Here is a 21,521-nt window from a genome sequence, read left to right as displayed (position 1 = left end):
AATTGGATTAGGCATGTGCTAAGTAGAGTGCATGAAAAATTTCTATGGTTGGAAGATGAAGTACCAATCAAAATCACAAAGGATGTGATCCAAAGAGTAACAGGGTTCAATGAAAAAGGCAAAGCACTAATCCTAAGGACAATATCATTCGGTGAGGTCACTCGGTTGACTCAATCCTAAAATGACAAGAGAGAAATGGCAGACACTCATATTGAGGATGCAGAAGTAAGGTTTGCATTTGCAGTGATAGCTTATAGAGTGTACCAATCAAGCAGCATGAACAGTGTGTTGAGCGGTGCTATCCATGTAGCTTACCGGATCATCAAAGAAGATGCAACATACAACATTTGTGAGATGATAAGGAGTCAATTCCTGGTGAACATGGACTAAATTAAGAAGGAAATAAAGAAATCATTCAAGTATGGTTCAATACTGGTATGCATCTTCTTCTATGTGCAAAATTTCTTTCCCGCTAAGGGCAATGTAGTGTGGTCTATAGATAAACCTATCATAGTTCAGATAGGTGAAATGATTAGAGACTTAGGTGATAAGTTTGGAGAGACAATGTGGGCTTATTTTAAAGAATTCCAAACTAGAATGCATCAAAGAGAAAGAATCCTGACCGGTATAGTTCAAAAGTACAAGGACACTATTTCCTTTCTTGTTGATACTGATTGTTGTATTATTCAAGCGGTTGAACCTAGAACTTTCTGGGTACTCGCTATGGGTTATGAGATTAGGGCATACATTGCCAAAATATATGCAAACATGTTACTATCCAAACCAGTAGATAGGAAAGCTATGAGATTTGAAACTTATGACGAGGCAAGATCCAAAATTAAGAAGGAACTCAAAGAGACTATCATTCAAAAGAAACTTAGGAAAATTATCGACACCTTAGACAAGAAATATGGAGGTGAAGCATCCAATGCCACTTTTTCCACTGGTACAAGTGAGCAAGCAGGGGAAAAATAAAGAAAAAATGAAGATAAAATAAATGAAAAGAAGAAAATGACCAAGACAAGATCCAAGGGTGTTGCATCTAGCAAATCGGCAACATATATGAAAGAAAAGGACCCAGATACTCCTACATCTTCCCAAGGTAGAAGTGGACCGTTAGGAGTCACATATGTAAGAAAGAAAAAGAATGAAAGGATAATTGACACAAAGGCTAAGAAGAATCCCAAGAAAGATGAAAAGGAGGATGATAAATTTGACACCCAATCTAATGTGGTAATTAAAGAAGTCAGAAGAAGTGGTAGGAATGTAGCTCCAACTATTGATGAGTTGGTCCAAATATGGAGGTTTAGCTAGTGTTGGGAGAAAGTATCTCCTCTGCAACGAGGAAGAAAAAAGAAAAATTTAATTTGCACTCATCTAGAACTTACATAATTTCTGCAGAACTCCTAGTGAACTACATGGATTAATTCCATCAGATTTACAAAATCTCATTGAAGGGAGATGAAAAACTCCCTTGGAAATTGAGAAGGAACACAGAATAAAGGCACTCATGTAAGTGCAACATGAATTGAATTATAATCAAGAAACTTTAGTGGCCAAAGCATGTGTACAACATTTCAAAATAAGGAACATGACAAGGAGAGTGGCCATAGGAGACATTCAAGGTGTGCATGATGAGGGTATTGACATGTGGAAAACAATTTTGAGTGAGCAAAAGGAAGCTAAGGAGGAAATAGAAAAAGAAGTGAAACAAGGACAAGATATAGCCACTCAAGAAAAGAGAAAAGGAAAAGACAAGGACACCATAGATGGGTTTGATAAATTTATAGTTGAAGATATCATAGGTGATGTTGTGTTAGATATTCCTCATCTGACAAAGGATGCAAAGCCACCAGTTGAACAAAAATCAACCGTTGAAACCATTGATATTGATGATACACTGGGAAAGGGAACCAATCAAACTAAGAACCCTGAAGATGATGAAGTTATAATTGAGGACATCCCTTATGAGGAAAAACCTCAAAGGCATCTAGTGACAATAAATATTCCCACAACATACCCTACTGGAAATGAACCATCTATTGAAGAAATAGAGGAGAAGGAACAAGAAAAGAAGGAAGTAGAAAAGAAGAATGAAGAGATGAAGGAAATAGAGGAAAAGAAAATAGAAGGGAAGGAAACAAAAACAACTGGTATTGGTCTAGGGGAGACAAAGGAACTAGAACAAGAAAAGAAGATAGAAGATTCTTCATCCGGTCAACCTGAAGGTAGTCAGAAATAAGTTGTGGACACTCTAGTAAAGAGGAAGTTAGTTTTAGAAAAGGAAACTGTGAAAAAGAAAGCTAAACTCCCCACCTCAGCCAACTCTGAGGTAGAATTTGAAGAAGAATTTGAAGAAGAAGAAGAAGAAGAAGAAGAAGAAGAAACAGAGGAGGAAGAAGGGGAAGACTCAGTAATTGACATAAAAAAGATGACCCCCAAACATCTAATAAAAGTTTAAGAAAAATTGAGAATGCAGGTTGAAAAGGCCAAACTTAAAGAAAAGAAGAAGGCAATAATTCTTAATATTGCAAAAACAATATTATCAGATCTCATTCCTGATATTGATGTTGATGAGAATGCACCTATCATCGATCAATTGGGCACTATTGTCAAAGTAATCAGTTTAGAGGCAACTGATCTGGAGAAGGTTGCAGCAAGGTACTATGAAACCAGAACAGGTGAGCAATTAATGGAATAAATATCAGTTGAAAAAGTTTCTCTCTCTACCAGCACTGAAGAGGTGAAATCAATCTCAAAGGAAGTTGGCCAATTATTGATCAGATTCATAAACTTCCTCAATTTCTTCAAAGATCTTGAAGACAAAAGAGTAAAGAATCAAAAGGAACTTCAAGATCTACTAGGTTCTTTTGATCCTCTTACAAGCTTAGTAGTAAACTTCAATGGAAAAGTCAAACAGTTGACTCATGAAATCAACAAACTAAAAGAGGAACAGGACAAATGTGCTCTAAAGTTGCTAGAGATATAGTGCTATCTTGCCCCTTTCATTGATTTATTGCAAGGAAATCTGAAACAAGCAGAAGGCCTCATTAATAGACTTGATTGCAAATCAGTGGATGAAATGGAGGCTTTTGTCACACACCTACTTTGACAAATTATCACTATGAAACAAGTGAAGCCTACATGGGAATATTCTTTAAAGGATCCTAAGGTCAAATTCAAATAATTTTTTGACTTACTCTCATAAATTATTCTGTATACTTTGATTCATTTATTCTTTGTCATTGTTGCGAAAAGGTGGAGAATGAATGTATAGTGGATTGTACATATGAGGAGGTAGAGGTATAGAGACAAAGTATTTATAAAGGTACCGGTAAAGACAGGGAAGGTAGAGAACCACCGGTAGAGGCAGAGTAGAACCGGAACCAATAGAGGCAGAGTAGAACCGAAACTGATAGATGTAGGGAAAGTAGAGAACCAGAACCGATAGAGGCAGGGAAAGAAGAGAACTAGTGGTAGAGGCAGTGTAGAACCGGAACTAGAGGCAAAGAATAGGGGGAGAACCAGAACAAGAGGAAGAAAAAGCAAAAAAGGCAGAGAATAGGGGGAGAACTGGAACAAGGGGAGAATTCCAGTTCAATCCAGCTAGATATTTTGCCACCAATGCCAAAGGGGGATATTGTTGGCATCATAGTGGAAATGATGAAGTTTGAAGTACTTAAGAAGTTATCATTGATGGCAATACCTATTTTAATGTCATCCTAACCGATCAGAAAAGGGTTATAGTGAATTGGTAAGGAATAGGGGACTAAAGACATCCACTGGTTAGCAGAGACCGGTGTACAAGAAGCAACTTGTATTTGAGCTGAGTAAAGAAGGTTCGCCGATATAAAGAAAAAAACCAGTAGTAGATCACAACGGTGAAATGAAAAGGTCAAGTACGCATAATCATCAGCATGTTTGACTTGGTAACACATAGATCTTACCAATTTAAAAAGAGCCAGTTGAAGTTGGAGTGTTTGCTAGTGAATCGATGAGATTTGAGGCCTGAATGGTTAGTCCCACCAATATGATCAGTGAGATTTGAGGAATGAATAGATTGGTGCATAAAATGATTGTTTGAGTTTGAAATTTGGAGGGAAAGTTAGCACCAAGATTGAAGACAGCTATTTACATAATTTTCTTATTGATTTTATTGTGTTGATGAAGTGGTTAGTGGATTAAGATTGAAAATCAGAGTAAGGTGAAGGACAAGCAAAGTACAAAAGGGTTCCTCATGAATTGGTGAAGTCATCACCAAGAAAAGATTGAAGTAGATACAAAACAAATCTATTCGACAAAAGGGTGTCATCATCAGATCAATGATTTGTTACTCTCTAATAATTGCAGCAGATTAAATCCCTTAATAGGGTGAACCTTAACTGGTTCTGTTTATAAAATCCCCTAACAGGGTCACTCCATAGAGGAAGTGTAAAATCCTTTTGCAAGGTGAATCCTAATAGATTCCAAGGTATTCTTAATAGGATATCAGTCATCTTTAACACGATGATGTTCTCAAAAGGTACATGATTGTAAGCTCTTAACCGAGCACTATTTTTCACTATTGTAAAAGAGATTGTGGGTTATTCCCATCGTGGTTTTCTCCCTCTAACCAAGGCTTTCCACATATAATTGCTGGTGTTATGTGATGTTTACTTGATGGATGTAAATCTCTCTCTTTCAATGTTCTTGTGTTTCATGATTAATGCAATGTTTAAAGTTAATTTGAAAATGGTAGTTGCAGACTAGTTAGCTTGAAAGTTTAATTATATATATAAACTATTTTTAGTGATTCACCCCCTCATAGTCACTCGTTAACATCTAACACTTCCTTTACTCAATAAAACTTTGTCTTTTTCAATAGGATGGGAAGAGAATTTGTCCTTTCCTTTTAGCATTATCACTTTTGTTTTTAAATTTAGAGCACTAATGTGATAATTTTTTTGAAGTTTAAATGGACATGTTGACCATTAATTAGTAATTAAATGATTCAACATTGTGATATTTATAGTTGTTTGATGAAGAATTGTTGCTTTTATTTTTATTAAAATTGTGAAGTTAATGCTTCAAAAAATTCAAAGAGTCAAATTCTTGCTCTAAAATACAATAAACACTCCTATTAAAAAATAGAGAATAACTAATTTTTATGTGACAACTTTTGAAAAATGTTTACTACAAATTCTTTTCCAAAATAAATTCACATAGAAAGAGCAACAACCGAGATTGGACTGATGGATTCAGTGTTTTTTTTTTTGGCAAGAATGATTTCCTTCAATCAATCAATACCAACCTCAATCACCATCTTCACAAAGTTGAATATGTAACATGTGTTTTATTTTTCCTTGGCCTTTTTGTGCTTTATCTACTACAAGTGAAAAATAAACAATGTGGCTTTTTTGGCTCTATGATTCTATAGGTTGTCTGTAGAGTAGTGAACCTCTAATTAATAGATGCCACACAACTATGGGTAGTGCCAATACACAAGGTTCCCAAATACCTTACAATTTAGTTCAGTTGTTCTCTTCTCTATGTAGGTAGTTTTTGTTGTCCAAAGGATTTTGTAAGTTGCAAAACATAGCCCTACAGTAATTCATGAAGCCAAAGCAATTACATGTGAGTAATCTTTAGGACTATCCAACTCCAATGTTATAGATAAGAAGGAATCTCATAAAATAAAACATGTAATGACAAATGAAGTGGAATGCATTTGTACATGTTTAACAACACTAGAGTCCACTACTCTCTTTTCCTGGTAAGTCACACAATCTTGTGTCCTTTTTATTTTTCCTCAATAAATAAAAAATTCTTTAATGCAAATTTTGAAAATGGAGAATCTTAGAAATGAAAACTTGTAGTGAAAACTGAAGTGGAATGTGTTTGTGCGTATTTAACAACCTGAGAGTCCTCTATGATTTTTTCATGGTAAGTGACACAATCTTGTGCCCTTTTTCTGTTCCCTCAAAAATAAAAAATTCTTTAATGCAAAATTTGAAAATTGGAGAAGAGAGAATGAAGTTTAGGAAAGCACAATCTATAAAAAATTAAAAAATGAGCAAATTACAAAAATCATAGATGAAGCAGAAAAACTTGAAATGGAAGGAGAAATTAAAGATAAATGAACATCACAACATTCTTTAAGCATAGGATTTGACCTAAACTACATGGTCAAGGAAGAAATTTTAAACACCAACTAAGAAATTTCAAAGATGAGCATTGTTTTATCTAAATTTTGTGCAAAAAATTGACAACAAAAATCAACAAGAAGGAAAAAAATGTAACACATTGCGTTAATATTTATAAAAGGAAAAAAGATCACTTCCAACAATTGATAGAAATATGAGAGATGGAATGCTCATGAAACACTACCGCTAAAATTTCCTTACTGGGTTTTATCTTCCTTATCTAATCTATCTATAGGCTTGTTGCTAAGGGAAAACCCCCCTTCACCAAGGTCTTATTTGTATGTTGTATTATTTTCATTTAGACCAAATGCCCTTAGGCAAGATCCCCACTATTGAAATTGGTTCCACCTATGAGCCCAATTTGTATGTTGGTCCCTCATTATCACCCCATCCAACTTTGTTGAAGTGTCCCATTCAGGGCCTAAATTTCCTACTAGAAAAAACCTCACATGCATGGCCAAATTCAAAGCCATTGATACCTCCAAAAAGGACCTTATTGAAGAACCCCAAATTGAGGAGCATAAAGAGGTGTAAATTATTGAGGACTCAAAACCTAACTCCATTTCCTATGATTAATTAAACTCCTTTGAAACCACGGGTTCAAATTGGTCCCTTGCCAAGAATGTTAATGATGATAATAAGCCTCCCTCTCCTCTCACAAACCCTCCTCCTTATGCAAATATTAAGCCCCTGTGCTCGATCACAGTCCTCACCAATCTTGTGAAGGAAACTCACAATTATGTGTAAAGGCAAGATGATCTGCTCAAATGGATTTTTGGGCAAATGAATGTGGTGATAAGGAAGATAAACATGTTGGAAGTGGTCATTGAATTTGAAGCAATGGCTAATATCTGGCTTGAGGGAGTGGATGAGGATAGAGTCTGGAAGGTGACTAATGATTTTGTTAGTTTAACGGAGAATTGGGACAAGGTGAATGGGATAATTAATGACCTAGATGCTAAGCTTAAAATGATTGAGACAAAATTGGAGATGGAAGAAATTAGGCGATCCCAAGAGGCTCAAAAATTTCAAATTGAGGAGGCCAACTTGACCTACAAGAATGTAGCCAACATGCATAACTATTCTTTATAGGCTATCTAGAACATATAGGGAGAGCTTAACAGGAAAAGGAAGAAGAAGTGCAATAGGATTGTGTTGGAATTGAGTTGCCATTGATGTAAATAGATGAGTAGGAGTTTGTTGGCATTAGAGATTGATGTCAAGTGGTATGGTGTAAGCATGAGTTATCATCGGTAAGAGGTGATATGAAGAAGTGTAGTCTATTGGCATGTTAACTAAATACCGGCAAGGCAATGTGACCAGTATGTATCACGACTGGCTGCCAGTTTGTGACGAAGAGGCAAAATGTTAACAAGATCACAATGATGCAGTATACCAGAGGATAAGGTGAGTTTTTGATGTGTTGTGTTGCCAATAAGAGAAAATGTTCAGTGTGTTGGACATAGAAGCAAGGGCATATACCGATAGAAGTATTTGTCGGATGAACAAGTATGTGTTGGTATTTTGGTATGGTTTTGTCATTGATGTCAACAACTGCTAAATACACCTACATTAGAGATCCAGCAACATTCACCGGTAATCAGTAAACTGTTCAAACAATCACCAGTATATGGTCAACCGGCAGGATATAATGATCACCGGTACCTACAAAGACATGGAAGACACTTGGTAATGTCAAAGACATCTTATGGACACTTTTCCTTGTAGTAATATCATTGGTATATTGTTATTTGCATATTTGCTTTTACCGACAAATAGGTCCAGGTTATCTAGGGTTACACCAGTAGGTTTATCTTTTCTAGATCAGCATGGCACACTATGGAGATGATTTATTATTTTTGTAAATGCATTAAGCCGACATGTTCAATCGGTTATTGCATTGGATGTTGTATTATTTGTAAAATGTCTTTATTGTAATATCTTATAGAGCCGACCTACTAAAATTGGTCTTAGGGTATGGTATAAATGTAAGATCTTATTTGTAAGATCAAGTGTGGAATGTGAAAACGATTTTAAGGAAGGGTATATGCGAGATCAAGCAGAGATAAACATGAAGACATCATTTGAAGGTGAAGTTAGGTTTTTGTAGAAGCATATCAACATTACACCGGTACTAAATCTAGCATATGAAGATGCTATTTTGTGCAGTACATTCTCATTGGATTTAACCATCCAACTGTAGTCAATGTGACTCCCATTTGTGTTTGAGCAGTGAGCTCTAGGCTATTGGCCTTTCTGCATGTGCAGACCCCTCTTGTACACTTACTATCTGCAGTAGTATCATCTGATTGTGGGTAGGGTTTCCCAACATGGTTTTTCCCCTTATAGGGTTTCCACGTATAAATATATGTGTCATGTGTTGTGAATGACTTTATGTTTATGTTTCATGCATTAATTCCTACCGGTACAACATTTCCTGTTAATACTATTCACCGACACAATTAACTGTCTCACCGGTATTAAGCAACAAGTTGGTTAACAATATTTTGGTTTGAATTTATTTGACAACTGATTCACCCCCCCCCCCCCCCTCTTAGTTGTTCCTGGGACCTACAATTGGTATCAGAGCCTAGTCCTCTTTTTATAGAAGTTTAACAACTTGAGGAGATCCAATGTCTACTAATTATTTCAGAAAGGATAGTCCTAAACTTGATGGAACCAACTATGGAATATGGAAAATCAGAATGGAGACACATCTTAATTGCATTGGTAAAGACATCTAGGAAGTTACTAAGAATGGTTATACTATTGCTATAGCTAGTCAGCTTGCTCCTGTTACTTTAGCTAAAGATGAAGAAAATGATTGCAAAGCAAGAGAAGCACTTTTGAGCGCATTATCAGATCAACAAATCATGGGATTATCAGATAGATCTACTGCAAAATCTATTTGGGATCATTTGGAAACACTGAATAAAGGGGATTCCATAGTCAAAATTGCAAAACTTGAAAGCTTCCGAGTCAGGTATGAACATCTGAAAATGGAAGAAGATGAAAGAATTTCTGCTTTTATGGAAAGAGTAAATGAAATTATTTTAGGTATCAAATGTTGTGGAGGAACCTTGAGTGAAGATGAGATTGTTTCAAAGATCTTAAGAGGTTTGCCACCAGCATATAAAATGAAGGTTACTGCTATTAATGAATTGAGAACAATGCCTAATACATCAGTAACTAGGGATACATTGATTGGAAAACTTTCAGCCTTTGAAATTGAGGAATTTGGTCCTGTTGCTATAAAAACTAATTTGGCCTTCAAAGCATCAACATCATCTGCTCCATCTTTTGACAAATCAGACTGGAGAGCCTTTTATGCAAGAGAACTTGAAGAAACTAGGAAGGAGAATGAAGAACTTGAAAAACTTGAAGCACTATTTGTAAGAAAAATGCCAAAAGGTCCAATTGGAAGTAAGTATGAAGGTAAAGCACGCTTTAAGTGTTTCGACTACAATAAGATTGGTCATATGGCTTCAAGATGCCCTGATAGACATGCTAGACTAAGAGAAGAAGCTAGAAGGACATATAAACCTAATCCTGAATATCAGAGATATAGATTTAAGAAAAACAAAGATAAATCTTGTTACATTGTTGATGAAGGTGTGACTGATGATCCTGATGAGGATTCAACAGACAATGGATGGGTCTTTATTGCTATAACAGAAGATCAACCAGTACCTATTGCTCCACCAGTAGAACAAGCCCTAGCAGCTAAAGTTGAATCAAAGGATGAATGGATTATTGATTCAGGATGCTCACATCACATGACTGGAGACAAAGGCAAATTCTTGAGCTTTCAAGAATACAATGGAGGTTTAGTAAGATTCAGAGATGACAAAGCTTGTTCAATCAAAGGTAAGGGTTCAATATCTCTTGATGGTAAACATAACACTGACAATGTTTACTATGTTAAAGGATTAAAACATAATCTTGTAAGTGTTGGTCAATTAGTTGAGAAAGGTTTTCAGTTACAATTTAAAAATGGAAAATGCAAAATCATGAATAGAACTAGTTTGGAAATTGCAACCAGTAATCAAACTAGAGGTAATATCTTTCATTTGAATAACAGTGAAAGGCATGCTTAATTGCTCATATAGATGAAAGTTGGCTATGGCATAAAAGACTATGTCATGTAAATTTTGATTGCATGGTAAAAATTAGTACTTCTAAGGCAGTTAGAGATCTACCTAAAATTTTGAAACCTCAGAATACAATTTGCAAAGAATGTCAATTTGGAAAATAGGTTAGAGCTAGTTTCAAAAGTATTCTAGAAAAATCCAATAATGCTCTTGATTTAATTCACACTGATTTATGTGGTCCAACAAGAACTAAAAGTTTGCAAGGTGATAGATATTTCATGCTAATTATTGATGATTATTCTAGAATTTGTTGGGTTACTTTTCTCAAAGAAAAATCAAAAGCTCTTGGGAAGTTCAAACTATTCAAAACAATGGTTGAAAATGAAACCGGTAAGAAAATTAAATGCTTAAGATCAGATCAAGGAGGAGAATTCACATCTAGAGATTTTAATACATTCTGTGAAGTTAATGGAATCAAAAGACAATTATCAGCACCTTGAACACCTCAACAGAATGGAGTTGTTGAAAGGAAGAATAGAACTATTTTGGATGCAGCAAGAAGTATGCTATCAGAAGCAAATCTACCACATGTGTACTGGAGAGAGGCAGTAAGCACTGCTATCTATACATTCAACAAAGTTCACATCAAAGGTGAAACCGGTAAGACCCCTCATGAACTATGGTTTGGTAATACTCCTACTCTTAAGTATTTTAGAATTTTTGGAAGTAAATGTTATATTAGAAGCGATGAGTATATTGGCAAGTTTGATCCTATAAGTGATGAAGGAATATTTCTTGGTTATTCATCTAAAAGTAAAGCTTATAGATGCTTTAATAAAAAATTATAGAAAATTGTTGAGAGTACAAATGTAAAGATTGATGAACAATTCAGAGGAACTTCAAAGTATATAGACTCTGAACCAGTAACAGAAATTATGAAAAATGAACCAACAATAAATCCACCAGTACAGAATGATGATCCAGTTACTCTGGTATCATCAGAGGATACCATAGTAATTGAAGAACAACAATAGATTAAGACACCTCGGTATGTAAGACTGAATCATTCTGAAGATCAGATAATTGGAAGCAAATTTAAGGGAGTCATGACAAGAGGAAGATTGGCAAATGAAGAGGTATGTCTTATTTCTCAAATTGAACCATTATCTATCAATGAGGCATGTGAAGATAAATTTTGGATTAAAGCTATGGAAGAAGAATTAGGATAGATTGAGAAAAATAATACTTGGACATTAGTTCCCCAACTTGAAAATAAAAATGTAATTGGAACCAAATGGGTATTTAGAAACAAACTTAATGAAGATGGTAAGGTTGTCAGGAATAAAGTAAGACTAGTGTGTAAGGGATATTCTCAGAAAGAAGGAGTTGATTACAATGAAACCTTTGCACCAGTAGCCAGAATTGAGGTAGTTAGATTATTCTTGGCCTTTGTAGCTCACAAGGATTACAAAGTTTATCAAATGGATATTAAATGTGCATTCTTGAATGGAGATCTTGAGGAGGAAGTCTATATTGAACAACTTGATGGATTTTCTTTGATAGATAACAATGATATGGTTTGCAGATTAAGAAAAACCCTGTATGGACTAAAACAAGCTCCAAGAGCTTGGTATGCAAGATTGGATAAGTATCTTTTAACAATTGGTTTTACTAAAGGAAATGCAGATAGCAATTTATATTACAAAGTAACTAATGATGACATTTTGATTATGGAAGTATTTATTGATGATATAATTTTTGGAGGAGAAGATGGTTTATGCAAAGAATTTTCTCTTAAAATGCAGCATGAATTTGAAATGTCTATGATTGGAGAAATAAAATTCTTTTTAGGATTGCAGATTTTACATACTGATAAAGGCATATTTTTGAGTCAATCTAAGTACTTGAAAGAACTACTCAAGAAATTTGGGATGGAGAACTCTAAACTGATAAGCACACCTATGACTACAAATGACAAATTATCTCAAAGGGATGAATCTACACCTGTTAATCCAACTAGATACAAATCTATGATAAGAGGTTTACTGTATTTGACACAAACCAGACCTGATATTATGAATGCAGTATGTATAGTTTCTAGATTTCAGAGTAATCCCAAAGAAAATCATGAATCAACAGTAAAAAGGATTTTTTGGTACTTACAAGGCACAACAAATCTTGGATTATGGTACCCTAAAGATGAAAATTTTGATCTATATGCATACATAGATGCAAATTGGGCAGGAGATGTGGATGATAGAAAAAGCACCACTAGAGGAGCATTCTTTCTTGGAAAAATATTAGTTTCTTGGTTAAGTAAGAAATAGAGTTGTACATCTTTATCAACAGCAAAATCAGAATATGTTGCAGCAGCAACAAACTGTACATAGGTACTTTGGCTTAAGCAAATGTTGAAAGACATAAAGGTAAAATGCAAGGAACCTATTACTATTTATTGTGATAACACTGCAGCAATTGATATTATCTAAGAATCCAGTATTACATTCTAAAACAAAACATGTTTCTATCAAACTGAATTTTCTAAGGGAAAAAGTTGAAGAAAAGGAAATAAAACTGGTTTATGTGAATACTAAAGAACAACTTGTAGATATTTTTACAAAACCTTTGCCTAAGGAAACTGTAGTCACATAAATCTGTCCACTTAATTAAATGAATATTTAGTATTTATTTGATTATTTAACCATCAATTAATAATTAATTAAATTAATATATTTAATTAATTCATCTTAACCCTCTTCTCCTATTAATTAAATAAATTATTCAATTTATTTGATTTAATTCACTTAACCAAATTCAGACTATTAATCAAATAAATAAATCATATTTGTTTAGTTAAATCTTCTCTCACATTTAAATAAATTAATATTTATTTAAAATCCCCCAAAATCCCACCTCTTACATTTAAATAAATTAACATTTATTTAATTCACCTTTATCCTTCACCCACTTGTATTTTCCTACAAATGCAAGTTGCACAACTATTTTAAATGAATTATTTATTTAAATCACCTTTATCCTCCACCCACATGCATTTTCCTACAAATGCAAGTTGCACAACTATTTTAAATAAATTATTTATTTAAAATCCTATTTATCCTCACCCACTTGAAACCTTTAATGGTTTCCCTTAAAGTCTTCAAACTTAATGGCTTCCCTTAAAGTCTTCTTAAGACTTTAATGGTTTCCCTTAAAGTCTTCAAACTTAATGGCTTCCTTCTAGAGTCTTCTCAAACATTTAATGGTTTCCCTTAAAGTCTTCAAGCATTTAATGCTTTATCTTCCTTTTTCTCATTTAAATAAATTAATATTTATTTGAATATTTACCCAAATGCAAATTACACCATTTAATTGAAATGAATGATTTTATTTTAATTGAAAATACCAAAATTCCTCCCACTTGCATTTTCCTACAAAATCCACTTGCATGCCTAAACCCCTTCTAGATTATTCTAAACCTTTCCTAATTAACCTAATCCATCCCCTAAATATTGTCACATTCCTAAGCAAATTGGAGTCACTTCTCAAAGACTCCAAAGTCTTTGAAAAGCAATTAATGATTTGTGTGTTCAACAAATTAACCTCTAAAGTCTTCCAAACCACTTATGGCTCTTACATGACCATTAATGGTTAATTCCACTTGCACCCATGGTTAAGGACTTTGACCCCTAACTTAACCCTCATGTAACCCATGTGTCTCTTCAAAGCATTTATTTCTTTGACTAGGGTAACCATCATGTCCCCTCAAGCATTTAATGCTCCTTATCTCTCCTCTCAAGCCTCCTCATGGTGACACTTGTCAACATGGGATTGGGTTGAAAGTCTCACATGGATTGAATATCTTTCAATCCTAACCCTTGTTAAGATTGCTCAATCTTAACCCTTCATTTCCCCATTTCCTCTATAAATAGAACCCTTCTCCTCAAGCAAAGGAGGAAGCATTAGAATATTGTTGTTATACAGGTATTAGCATAGAGCTTTTTCATAGCATCACTATCTACACTTGCATAGCATTTTCTTATCATATTCAACCATCTTGAATCTCCATATGGCATCCATGGCTAGTGCTAAAAGCTGAGAGCTACACTCATTTGGGACTTGGAGAGGGAAGAAACAAGGGAGAAGCATCAAAAGGCATCATGGAAGCATCTTAGGGAGGCTCTTCTCCTTTTTTTTATTTTGTTAAACTTCTTTCGTGCTTTTTGAAATCTCTTTTGATATGTTTGGAATGGTTTTTAGTTCTTTGTTTTGTTTTTATGGTTGAAACTAACTTATTAACATTGAACTTTGTTGTTGCCTTGTCCCCATTTCCATGACATCAGAAACATTTGAGTATCTCAGAGATCAGCGTGGAGTCTTACCTCCACCAGTAGAGACTTAGACAGTTGATGATTGTCATCAACCGGTAGAATTAAATGGACAAATCTTTTATTCTAGTATTTGATGAGGAAGCTACTTCTCAGGAGGAGTAGTTGATATATTGAATTGATTGGTATTTTGTATGAACTTGACCTTTTTGTAACTTTGGCATCTGATGTCAAAGGGGGAGAGATATATGGAAAAACATTAAGGAAAATACATATATGGAAGATCTTTTTGAGGAGAGATTGGTATTGTAAATGAATCTTTGTATAAACACATATTACTCCCAAGGGGAGAATTGGTTTTTGTACTTAGCATTTTTATTTTGGCATTTTGATGGTTTTTCCATCTTGTGTTGCCATCAATGCCAAAGGGGGAGATTGTTGGTATTTTGGTATGGTTTTGTCATTGATGTCAACAACTGCTAAATACACCTACATTAGAGATCCAGCAACATTCACCGGTAATCAGTAAACTGTTCAAACAATCACTGGTATATGGTCAACCGGTAGGATATAATGATCACCGGTACCTACAAAGACATGGAAGACACTTGGTAATGTCGAAGACATCATGTGGACACTTTTCCTTGAAGTAATATCATTGGTATATTGTTATTTGCATATTTGCTTTTACCAGCAAATAGGTCCAGGTTATCTAGGGTTACACCGGTAGGTTTATCTTTTCCAGATCAGCATGGCATGCTATGGAGATGATTTATTATTGTTGTAAATGCATTAAGCCGACATGTTCAATCGGTTATTGCATCGAATATTGTATTATTTGTAAAATGTCTTTATTGTAATATCTTGTAGAGCTAACCTACTAAAATTGGTCTTAGGGTATGGTATAAATGTAAGATCTTATTTGTAAGATCAAGTGTGGAATGTGAAAAAGATTTTAAGGAAGGGTATATGCGAGATCAAGAAGAGATAAACATGAAGACATCATTTGAAGGTGAAGTTAGGTTTTTGTAGAAGCATATCAGCATTACACCGGTACTAAATCTAGCATATGAAGATGCTATTTTGTGCAGTACATTCTCATTGGATTTAACCATCCAACTGTAGTCAGTGTGACTCCCATTTGTGTTTGAGCAGTGAGCTCTAGGCTGTTGGCCTTTCTACATGTGCAGACCCCTCTTGTACACTTACTATCTGTAGTAGTATCATCTAATTGTGGGTAAGGTTTCCCACCGTGGGTTTTCCCCTTATATGGTTTCCACGTATAAATATTTGTGTCATGTGTTGTGAATGAATTTATGTTTATGTTTCATGCATTAATTCCTACCGATACAACATTTCCTGTTAATACTATTCACCGGGACAATTAACTGTCTCATCGGTATTAAACAACAAGTTGGTTAACAATATTTTGGTTTGAATTTATTTGACAACTGATTCACCCCCCCTCTCAGTTGTCCTTGGGACCTACAGTATGAATTGCCCCTATGTTGGTGAGTGGGTCGTATGCTGACATGTCTATCATGTGGATGCTACATATCAAGAAGGGAGATGTTGGTGTGTTTGCATTGTCAAGGCAAGGTAGTTGCAGGGATAGGTAAGTATTTAATGAAGCCCCCCTTGATTTGCAGATTGAAAATCAAAATTTTTGTGGCTCGATGAAGAATGAATGATAGAAAAAGATCAAAGAGTTGTTGGCATCATGATCAAAGCATGGAACTAGATTACAGGATGACCGCAAACAAGAAACAACTAGATCTTAAATATGATCGACAAAAATCAAAGCAAAAGAGTAGGGTTAGATTTTCTATTTTTAGCATACATGCATTGGAAAAATAAAAAACACATACAAATTTATTTCCTCAATGCAGGTGATCAATCCAAGGATGATTGGATCGGATTGAAGACAAATTTGGTTGTTGAGAAGAAACCCTGACCACCCTAAGTTTGAATTGGTTTTTGGTAGGAAGGCTGAAGTTTAAATATGCCAACTTGAGACTTTGATTTGTGATGAGAGAGTGCAAAGAAGGGTGATGAGTGTGCAATCAAAACAATTGGAAAGAAAATTTTGAGTGACCGTGTGTAGGTAATACTGGTGCATAGGAAGGAAATCATTAGAGGTGTTCATACCGATAGAGTGTGTAAAGAATATAGAGGGAAGGAATACCTGCAAAGTAAGAACCGGTGGATATGTTGTCAAAGTTAAGTGTGATTCAATAGAAGCAGAAAATATTAATTAGAGTGTGAGACCCAATAGAGAGGGAGAGCAAAAAATGAGATTATGAAAGTGACCAATAAAGTTGAAACCGGTAGAACAAAGTACATAAGAGTTACAAAAATTTATTTGTAACAAGGATTTATCATTGTATTTCAAATCTATCAATTTGATCACTAAGTTGGTGCTTAGTGCAGGGGTTGTAGCTCCCTTGAGTTGGTGCTCATAAATCAGGGGTTGGTGCTCCTTGGGTTGGTGCCCTAAAATTGTAATTAGATCATTTTCATTGTGAGGCTAGATTGGACTAGAAGATCTCCAGTAGCTATTCTTACTGAGGTGTTTCCCACATCGGGTTTTCCTCATATATCTGGTGTTATGTGATGCATTTTTTTTATGTATGTGTATTATTGATCCATTAACTATTCTTCCTTCTCACTCAATTTATATTATTTGAGTAACCGATCTCCCCATTGTTTGTTTTATATGCTACTGGTATATCCTTGAGATAGGAAAGTGTTTAAATCACTGATTCACCCCCCTCTTAGTGATTCATTGTGTCGAACATATTGAGGCTATGATCACAGGTGTAGGTCCATAGACTCCTAGGTGAAAGCTACCCCAAATTTTGCTTTGGTGTCTTCTGGCTTTGGGTTTGGGTCTTCCAAAAAGGTGTCATTTTCTAAAAAAGCCTTAAGTTTATGACAAGATTGGTTGCATAAAAATTCTCCCATGTAGTTGGCCATCTCTTTGTGCCTTTCATGGGCGGTTTTGTTGGTTTTTTTTCTTTTTGGGTGTTTAGTTTTTTTAGTTTAGCTCTGTTGGTTTTTTAATTTCCTTTTTGCTTCTCAAGTGTCCATGCTAGATTTTTTCTTTATTTTAGTGGAGGTGTTTTTAGCTAGTTATGCATCCCTCATGTGCCCTAGGTGTCAATTTGCAAATATTATATTGTACACGCCTATCCCACTTTTATTAATCAAAACACTATCATTAAGCTAGATACATTGATATTATTATTGAACCACAAGTCATTTCCTTGTATAAAATTTCATCAAACCCTAAACAAATTGGGTATTCAAAAACATATATCAACATAATGGTTTCAGAATAAAATACAACACAACAAAAACTATCCGACCATATATAGATTGACCTAAGAAAAAAATTCACTAAAATCATGGCAAGGGACTTACCTCAATTTTTTGCCCTCAATTTACCATTGAAATAAAATGAGTAGACTTTGCAGCAAAAATATTACGAAACCCTACAAAAGTAGATTCTTTTAAAAATGAGAGAAAACTTATAACACAATTGATTCTTCAATCTATTCATAGTTGTTTGGATGATGGTGAGGATAAAATTTTCTTTGTGTTGTTGAAAAGAATAAACTTGAATGTAGGCATTGGAGTCGTGATGGTGAAGAAGTCAGTAAATATAGACTACCAACTAAAAAAATTGGCATAAAAATATGACGTGAAAAAATCAACACAAGAATTTAGGCTTCTAATGAGCATTCTCACAAAAAAGAGCCTATCGACAAATTAAAAAAAAAAAATACATCTCACATTATTTTATTATTTTTCTCCATAAAATTGTTTCTATACTTGACTTGAACTTATAATTAGAGTTCAAGGATAAGTTTCTTTTTATGAAATCACAATACTGGGGGGCTTATAGCTACTATGAAATCTAATAAAAATATGAATATTCTTATATTTGGATGACTCTACTTTTAGGACTATTAAATTTTCTTATTGTAAACCATCTTATTACATTCACACTTTATCAAAATTTAGATCTTTTGATTTAATGTTTCTTCTTGATTTTAGATTCCAAAATTTGTATTCTTTACTCCTTTCTAAGTAACCAATAAAAATACGTCTTTACTTTTTGCTTAATATTTTTGTGGCATGTCATATATAAAAAAAAAATCCCACAATGGGTCATTTGTCATACTATTATTTTTATGGTGTATATTTATTCACTACTATTGTAAGGAAATGATTAATAATATACATAATTTTAACGATTGCTTCTACCCTAAATTTATTTTCTACTTTGTTTGCCATTTTTACAAGTGACTAAGGTTATTTTCAATTCAACAAAGACATTTCTTTGTAGAGATTATGTTGAGATAATCAAATAAAAATTTGAAAAAGGTAATAGTATGTTTAACTCTAGTGGTATTAAAAGTCATTGACTTTTAAAGAAAATAGTCTCAAAATTGATAGTTATCACTACTATGGAGATAGTAAATCAAGATAAAGGATGTTCTTTTTTAAGTGATATTCAAATATACTTACTTCTACAATGAAAATGAATTTTGAATTCGAGAGTGAATTGAAATATTTATATTTTCATGAAAGAGTAGCTTTATATACTTTGAAGGACCAAAAATGAATCAAGTTCTATAAAAGAAAGGAATCCAGAGGGTTCTCAAATACTGAAGCCTTTTCTACACCAAATTTGTACTAGAGAAAAAGACAAGATATAGTAATGAAATGATATTGTTCAATATAATGTTGCTAAATACTTGTAAGAATTGGCTATGTAGTTAGCCACTCAAGAACTAGAGACCAAATGGAATCTACACAAACAAGAGAGAAAGAATGTGAGAAGGATAAATTGTATTCTTATCAATAATGCAATAGAATAGAATGCATGTACATAGGAGACCCCTTGGTTATATATCCAAGGTGAAAACATAAGAATGCATAAGATTATGAATAGTATAATAATCTTATGACATGAGACAAAAAATGACAACCTATCACCCCACCTAAAGTGGAAAAGTGATCACATGATAACACTGCTAAAGGTAAATTACCCACCAAAGGTGGAAAAGTGCAACCATGAAAGTTGGATACGATAATGTCATAAAGGCACTAAAGGTGGAGACACCATGTAAAGTGGAAACAATAACATGATGATGTAACCAAAATGGGAGATTCTCCAACAAACTCCTATGTGATCCCTAAGTAAGCTTAAGTGATGTGTAACTAGGACCTAGGTGAAGATAACCAAGGTAAAATACTTTAATGACACCAACATGACTATTGAATCAACTAGCAAAATAAATAACACATACACAATTATAAAGTACACAAAATATGATGGAATATTTTAAGTTTATTTATAAAATAAATAGAATTTCATTGGAAATAAGGCCATCTCCACATCCATTGCTCACGTTTTATTTAGTTGTGTGTAATGGTTACAACAAACATCCACTTATGTTTGTAGGAGATGCACAATGGGGAAAAAACAAAAGCAAGACTCCTAGTAGTGATGTCATAAAACCTAGTTATCAATCTATATCTCAATAATAGAGAATTTGGTGGTGGGGGGCTCTTTTTGTTTTCCTTCCTTCTCTAGGGTGAAAAGTGTGAATTTGGTAGCCAGTTTAGCAAGCTTCCTTAAAAAATTCATTGGGTATCAAAGAATTTTTAACATATTTTATTAATCTAGAGAGAAGTAATTCAGAATGTGTCAACATTTTTTTTTAAAAAGTTGACAATATTGAAATACTAGTATACCTATTTTTTTAAATTTTTTTAATGTAATATATGTTGAGAGTTATCATTTTAAAACAGAGTTGTCTTATCAATAGATTTACTTGTATCTAATAGAGCTTTCTATATTTTATTCAATAGAATTTATTTATTATGAAATGTGATCTGAAACATTCATGAAAAAATATAAAGTCAAATTCAAAAACAAATCAAATTATTAATTTATAATATTAAATAGATATAAACACATCCTATATATAAATTATATATATATAAAACAAATATGATCCAAAAGGATCATAAAACTTCATATAGCTTAAAAAAATAATTTCTGATGGTTTCAACATTATTATAAAGAAATGTCTAATTTTCCATGCTTGCATCTTTCTTCATTCTCACATTAGACCAAACAATGTAAGTGAAAATGTAGAATAATTGAAAATGAACATTATTAGACTTTGTAGCCATTGACATACGATCTTGAACCAAAAGACACAAATGGAGATATAAGAAGGTGCCTCTTTTCTTAAATGAGTATTTCTTTGTATATCTGACACTATTCCCATAATGTATATTTAAAACTTCATTTTTTTGAAACAATATTCCCACTAAACCATGCTTAATATAATTTTTGAATTGCAATATTTAGATTTCAATGTTAAATCCAATAAAGGTTGAAGTGAGACAAAGATTAGAAAGGACATTCATGTTACATAAGATTGGAGCACAAAATTTTGCCAAATATGTAGTTAAGAGGAAGTACACCAAATATGACTCTTTTTTATGTTTTTTTAGGTATAACAAAATTATTCTTCCTGATCATCAATGCACACACCAAGTACATAGTCTAACAAAAAGTTTCATATTGTGTACTGTAAAGCGGAAATTCGAACCCTAGGTGTTCCCCCCACTCCAAGGAGAAAGGAGGTCACTAGGATTGACGGTTTTCACTTAGGAGAGACTTTACATTCAAAAGAGGGGTTGAAACCCACAAGATCCAATCCCACACAATGCAAGATTGGATGCTAAATGAGTTTCAAGGGTTAAGACAGCAAGGCTACCCTCTTTTGTAAAGAATGTAGATAGAAGGATTGAACTAGGAGTGCATGTAAAGTAAGAAAGATTCGCTTATAAACAGAGATAGGAATACGGGATGAAGCTGCAGACCTAGAATTAGTAGT

The sequence above is a fragment of the Cryptomeria japonica genome, chromosome 6 (assembly GCF_030272615.1).
Source record: "Cryptomeria japonica chromosome 6, Sugi_1.0, whole genome shotgun sequence".
Lineage (NCBI taxonomy): Eukaryota > Viridiplantae > Streptophyta > Pinopsida > Cupressales > Cupressaceae > Cryptomeria > Cryptomeria japonica.
Note: the sequence above shows the minus strand (reverse complement) of the source record.